This window comes from Octopus bimaculoides, chromosome 20 (genome assembly GCF_046866305.1).
Source record: "Octopus bimaculoides isolate indiv1 chromosome 20, ASM4686630v1, whole genome shotgun sequence".
Taxonomy (NCBI): domain Eukaryota; kingdom Metazoa; phylum Mollusca; class Cephalopoda; order Octopoda; family Octopodidae; genus Octopus; species Octopus bimaculoides.
Genome location: NC_142947.1, coordinates 20,472,670 through 20,480,169, shown reverse-complemented (window position 1 = coordinate 20,480,169; position 7,500 = coordinate 20,472,670). Strand labels below are relative to the sequence as shown.

At 34.0% G+C, this 7,500-nt stretch overlaps 1 long non-coding RNA gene across 4 annotated transcripts in view; it reads right to left on the bottom strand.

Annotated features, from left to right (window-relative positions):
• Positions 1 to 7,500, bottom strand: part of LOC149131618 (uncharacterized) — a 122,440-nt gene that overhangs the window by 11,747 nt on the left and 103,193 nt on the right. For all 4 annotated transcript variants that reach the window (XR_016237558.1, XR_016237559.1, XR_016237561.1 and 1 more), the window contains exon 3: positions 5,251 to 6,846. This is a non-coding gene — a long non-coding RNA (uncharacterized LOC149131618). The remainder of the gene's footprint in view (positions 1 to 5,250; positions 6,847 to 7,500) is intronic.

Below are 7,500 nucleotides of genomic sequence, written 5' to 3'. Positions count from 1 at the left end.
TTTCCTGCGAGCGAAGGAGTTCGAAAATCAAACCGATGCTGAAAGTACATTCAAAGAGTTCATCAGCTGCAGAACTCCAGATTTTTTTTGTTAGCGGAATAAACAAACTTGTAACTCGTTGGTAAAAAATGTAGTTGATTGTAATGGTACTTACTTTGATGAATAAAGTTTTCGCGTTCTTGAAATATATTGTGATGAATTTAGTGGAGGCGGAATGGCGCAGTGATATGGGAAGCGGATTCGCGGTCGCAGGATCACGGTTTCTATTCCCAGACCGGGTGTTATTAGTGTTTATTGAGCGAAAACACCTAAAGCTTCAGGAGGCTCCGACATGTGTGCACATGTGTGTATGTATATCTATATACAGATATATATTTATATATGTATGGTTGTTGTTAGTCTTTAGCCTAAAGACGGCTTGTATTGAAAATACAGTGGACTTTGAAAGTAATAAAAAAACTTATTAATCAGTGTATTAAATGCAGTTTGTCTCTTATTGAGATAAAACAGATAATTCCGACGACAAGTGTTATACAACTCCACTTCAGAAACAAGAAATGTTGCTTAAAATGCAATTATCAAATTTGTAAATGATCTGATAATCATTTACAGATTTACAAATGATTTGATTATCAAATCTGCGATATGAAATCTTCAAATGAAAAGAACTACAATTGTTTCAAAAGTACATCAGGTGTATTTTACGCAAAATTAAGAATGCACTGCAAATGTCCGCTGTAGTTTCTCCTAGTCAGCCGTAAGGAATGGAGCAGAAAAATATGCAGGGCTAGCAAATAAAAAGACATTACCGGTCGTTTGGAATCGGTAAAGAACTAATAACGCACTTTATTCACAGATTACCTTAGTGAGATATTGAATATAATAGAATAAAGCAAAATATAGAATACCATGAAATAAAATAAGAAGTAGAATAAAATAAAAAGATAGAAAATAAAATAAAAATTAAATATAGAAATAAAAAAGAATATAAATGAAATAAGGTAGAATAGAATATATGCATATATAGTTATATATGTACATATAGACATACATATATAAAATATCTAACCATAATGGTTTATCAGTATATGCGTGTGTGCAGAATTATATGGCAATAAAAGACTCACAGTTATAATCAAATATATATATATATATATATATATATATATATATATATATATATATATATATATATATATATATATATATATATATATATATATATATATATATATATATATATATATATATATATATATATATATATAAATATATATATATATATATATATATATATATATATATATACATACACGTATACATGCACATGTATACCTCATAAATATTGGAAGATATTATATGAATATTATATTATACAGTTTAATATTACTTTACCTATATGCGTTTGCATGTGTGTGTGTGTGTGTGTGTATGTGTGTACACACTAACATATATATGAATACTCCTATCCTTTCTACTAAACGCACGGGGACTGCAATTTTGGGAATTACATCGATCCCAGTACTCAACTGGTACTTATTTTATCGACCTCGAAAGGACGAAGGGCCGGGCTTACTCGAGTGGAACTTAAAATCGTACGGTAAACTCAGAAGTATTGCCGCTAAGCGTTTTGTCTCATGGACTAAAGATACTGCCGCCTCGCCACTTTTGTATAAAGGCGTATATCTGCATCTCGTTCGTAGGATTTGTTTGTCTACAATATTATTGATAACATAAAGCAATAATAGTATGTCATAATGATAACTTAGCTATTTGATAAAACAGTTTTCGATAAATAAAAGAAATACTTCGATTGATAAGATTATCTAAAGTAAAAAGTGAAGATGATATCCTTAACACGGTTATGGTTCAATAAATGAAACGAGTAAAATAATGAAAGGATAATAGAAAAGTAAATATTAAGATTTAATGTATTCGTAGCTAATGACGTAAGATTCCAGGTATGTATGGCGTAGTAGTAAAAGACCTATAGACAACGATAGATATCTACACGAATAGCTATGTAGTGGAGATACACATAATATACTATAGTAGATAATAACATGTATAATATAGTAATTAATGCCATATCGTTGTCGAGTAGAAGAAAGTGCCAATGGTGTGGATTTGCTTAAGTTGGGCCTCAGTTTGCCAGGAAGTGACTCACACATTGATTTCATGACCTTCTGCGGAAGAATCAGACATGCAGGATACAGTTATGAAACTGCAACGAACTGCCGCTGACCTGGTCATAATTTTGAGTGGCGCCTTCTGTAGCATGTCCGTCATGCGTAGCCCTCTTCATCCAAAGACACCCAACAGTACAACAAGCGGCTGAATAATGTCGTATTGTATAAAATGATACCAGCATGTGCAGTAAGTTACTAAATGCATAGTTAGTAGCTGTTAATAACGTGATTTGTATGGTAGCTTTTGGCAAATAAAATACTGTTGTAGTTGATCATATGCAAAGTAATGTGACTGGAATTAATGTGCATTATTTGTGTTTTAAGGTATTGATGTTAGAAACTGTCTGCTTTTTATAGTTGTCAACCCTTTGAGTTTTCTCCTGTAGGCAACCTCTTTTTGGGAGAGGGCTGCCAGGTGGTCCGCATGCTCAAAATCATTTAAATGAGAGAAATATGTGCATTCGTTGCTCATGGGTTTAGGTGATGTAGCCTTCTACATAATTCAGTCAATGATAACTTGAGGGAGAATGAAAGAAAAACCCTATCGCACGCCAGATTCAACCGAAAACCATTCTGAGGATATCTTGTTATTAATGATCATGATGAATTCAAAATGGTTATAGAACGGACTAGCTAGAGCGACTATTTTCTCAGATTCTATGTAATCTCAAGATCTTCAATTGGGTTCCACTGTGTACATTACCAAATGTATTTTAAAAGTGTTTGAAATCGGTGCAGAGTAAATCATGTCACTTAAGTCACTGTTTATAGCATTTCTGAGTGCAAAGATCTGATCAATTCATACTAGATTTCCTGCGTCTCGATTGTTCTTTCCATATAAGGAATGAGACTTTCGTACACAAAGAGGAGAGATAGAAAAGTAGTATGGCTATGGCTTGATAATCTTACTTAAACTATTGCAATTTCAAACAGGGAATCATGTTTGAAAATTCCTATTCTGAAAACCGATCTATTTATTAAAAGATACAATGAGCTTTAGATTTCAATAACAGAGCTTGTGTTTTGATAAGCTGGAAAACAGTAAGGAAGATTTCAGTTTGAATCGTATGTCTTCCTCATAACTCATTACTACTACTGCTTGAGAAGGATTTATTCGCTCTTATTTTGGGGCGTTAAATTCAGAAAGACAATCTCCTGCACCATGATTTGAATGACAAAATAAGAAACATCAGAGTTTCCAATGTCATTCATAACCATTCTGACAAAACTAGTAATTTTTATCGGTTTGCAAAGAGTTATTACCATTCTTATGTAAGCTGTTACTATAAATTGTGATGAATACTATGAGTAATATGAATAATTCGGTTTTCAACATTTTCTTCTGAACTACAAGACCTAGGATCATGCTACCAAGTCGGTTAGGGGTAAACAAAGTATTATAAAAGAATGCTGGATAGGATAAGGCCTAAGAGTAATTCTTTTGAGTAATTGTTTTGAACTGAAAGATTGGTTTAAAGGTATCCCTTATAAGAGTTTAACCAGATAAATCCAATTCGATATCAACGATCTTTATTCGTCTGTAACATCAACGTCACTACTTAGCATTACTAATTTTGTGAAGGAAATAAAGGAGTTTAATGATATAGAAATAGATGCAATTGTTCATATTTGGTAAACGGTAAACAAAAATGTAAAAAAAAACTTTGATGATTTAATTTCGGTAAAATAATCTGTAAGTATCAATTTGATGTGGGTTTGGAGCAGAGTTCATTGATCTTGTCGGTACATTTATATAGTTCCATCATGGGGCGAAATTCTCTAATGAGGAAAAGAATCGATATCAGAACGACTGTTGACTTAGAATAACAAAGGCATTGCATTATAGAAAAAAAATAGGAGGGATTTGATTTCTTTTTCTCAATGGCTATAGTCATTCGATTACTTTTGACACAGATTATGTCTAAAGTAAATTTCTTGGCAGTGATCCTTAATCTGCATAATGACCTAGTTTATCCCTCTAGAAAACTTGACAAGACTCTGAATTATAGCAATAAATTTCTACCCATCTTTCCAATATTATGAAATATCTTAGAATTTATTTCATTGAGATTATTTTGTTTGTCTGCTAGGCCCACATTTTCAGAACGATTCAAATTGCCACAATGTGACTTTGGTACGAAGTCCATTTGAGGCTATGATGTATTTTATATATAAAAAGAAAACGAGTGTATTCTTAGGAAGCATAGACCTACTTAGACTAGTTGCAACCTACATTCAATAGCTACTCAAGCAGCACCTACCTTTAAAACATAGATATTATAAGATATTTCATGGCCATATTGTTATCTTATTCTGCCACATTCAAGCTTGCACAAAACATGATATCTTCAAATGTCTCTAAATATACGAATCATTATGCTAAAGTTAATTTTGTTTATAACAATACTAACAATGGAAACTGAAATTACATTAATGAGACTTTGTAGAACTCGAAAGAGATGCCACAATTTAAAAAAAAAAACTGAATTCATAGAGAACCATGAAATACATGATTTATTTTATAACTGTATCTTGTTTGAAACATTTCATATTTTAGATAGTGTAGAATCCAATTAGGGGAGACTGAATCTACAGTTTTAGGAGAGAACATCTTGAAAGTTATTGTTCTTCCTTTGCATTTTTTCGACATTGAGGTATTATATATATATTTTCCACTTTACGTTTAGAAGTAAACGATCTTAACTAGCGAAAGAAATTGAAGATATAACATATCTATAATATTGGTTTCAAATGTTGGCACAAGGCCAGTAATTTCGGGGAGGGAGTAAGTTGATTACATCGACCTAACTGCAGAACTGGTACTTACTTTATCGAGACTCCAAAAGAATCGGAGCTCATCAAGTCTCCGAAAGAATCAAGACTCTGAAAGAATCGGAGCTCGACAAAGTGGAGCTCATCAGAATTTGAACTCAGAACGTAAAGATGAACGAAATGCCCCTAAGAATTCTAAGTATCCCAAATGTACTCGGTGTGCTAACGATTTTGCCAACTTGCCACCCTTCATTTATGTATGAATACTGAAATCGAAGACATAACTTACCTATAATATTGTTCTGCGACTATGCGGCTATGTTGGTGAAGCTTTAACAAATCAGAAACGTTGTACTGCAGTCTCATTTTCATATCAGAGCAAAGTTAATGTTGCTAAACTTGAACCACACATCCATTGAAGGGAGTATAGTAGCCGCCCCACTGAGGTATGTATTCTCAACAACAACAACAATAACAACAACAACAACCACAACGAAAATATCAGTACTGTCGACGCAGACTTGGCTGAATTGCTAAAAAGTTCGCATCGCTACTATGTGGGTTTGAGTACATAGTAATCGTGCCTCGAGTGAAATTTAGTGGACAGACACATATATATAATCCTAGTGAGTGAGTGTTTGTATTAGCGTCCGCGTGTATGTGCTTACCTTTATACGTCTTACAACCAGCGATGTTGTTGATGAACACAGCAGTTCACCAAATGCCAATTGATAAATTAAGTCCCAAACTTAAAATTAATTACTAGGGGTAAATATGCTCAATATGCTCAATATGCTCAATATGCTCATTGAAGGAAGTGTCCCAGGAAAACCGCAAACCAATGAATCTAAAAAGGGAAAGGAAAATACTAGTCTAACTTCAATTCTTCCATCGTAGTTGCAGTGGTTGGATCTCTTTGGTGAAGAAGCTTTCATCTTATTGCTCAAAAATCATCAACAGCAGATATGACGTCATCATCACAACAAAACTGATTCCCTTTCAAGTTTTTTTTCATATTGAGGAACAGATGATAGGGAACTTATCAGGTAAATAGGGACGATGATCAACCAGCTCCAAACTACAGTCACACTCAGCTGCAATAGAAACCAAGGACTTGTGTGCTGGAGTATTGCCTTAATGAAACAAGACCTCTTTTGTCAGTTTTCCTGAAATTTGGTATTGGTAGCCTTCCGCAACTGCCTCCGGAAGTTTGTTACACTCCATTTATGATAGTCAATAAACACAATGCCGTTTGCATCCCTAAAAACTGAGGCCATCGCCTCCTCTGTCTTTGGAGCTACAGTCCACTGCATAGAATGTAGCTTTGTCTCTAGCTCAAAGTAATTCATCATAGCTTAGGAAACATTTAAGGAAACAAGCTGTACCTGTCTCAAACAATGTCAGAATTTCCCGTGATGTGATCAGTCTGATGCGCTTTTGATTACGTGTCAGAAGATGTAACATCCATCCATCAAGCAAAATCCTTCGATTGCCAAATTCATTGTGCAAAATATTCTCAACTCTCTCACGAGATATGCTACTAAAAGCATTGGCTATTTGATTTATAGTCAATCGCCTGTCATCCATCACCACGTGGTGAACATGATCAATGTTTTCGTCGGTGATGTCAGACGTCCGAACCTTTGGTCATCTTCAAGACTCTCCCTTTCCCTCTTAAATTCAGCTGCCCACTTTTGCACTGTTGATAAAGCTGGAGCGTCACCCTCTACTGTAGCAAACATGTCAGCATGAATGCCCTGGCGGGATTAAACCCTTTTCCTGTAGATACTTGATAATAGCACGATGCTAAATTTTGTCCATTTCAAAGTGAAGTCGCCACCAGTTACATTTGAAATCTTCTTTGAACAATCAAATATCAGCATACCTGAAAAGAGACAAAGTAGGTATTAATAAGGAGAGTTGAAATTAATGCATGGAAGATTTCACAGCTCTAGCATCACTCTTTGGCAGTCAGCCTATCAACCTTTCAGACCACCCTCGTATTTATATTATCATAATTTCAACAATTACCTTATGATGTACCTGACCCCAGCTAAGCCTTTACGTGTGTGTTTATATTTTATCACACATTCACATGCACATATCCACATATATAAATATATACATATTTATAGAAGATTTTAGCATTATTCGTTCTTGTAGCACAATAATCATTTCATAAACATTTATCTTTCTTTTACTCGTTTCCGTCATTAAACAGCAGCCAATCTAGAGCAGCACCTTGAAAAATGTAAGTCGAAAGAATTGACCCCGGTACTTCTTTTATGTTTTAAAGTCAGTTATCTATCTATCAATCTATATCTACCTATATCTATATCTATCTATCCATCCAGCCATTTACCTTCATATATCCTATCCACCTACATACCCCACATACATACCAACCGACCTACGAACCTATCTATCTATCTATCTATCTATCTATCTATCTATCTATCTATCTATCTATCTATCTATTTGCTTATCTGTCTATTTATTCATCGATTTATTTATTGAACCGACTATCTAGTAATAAATC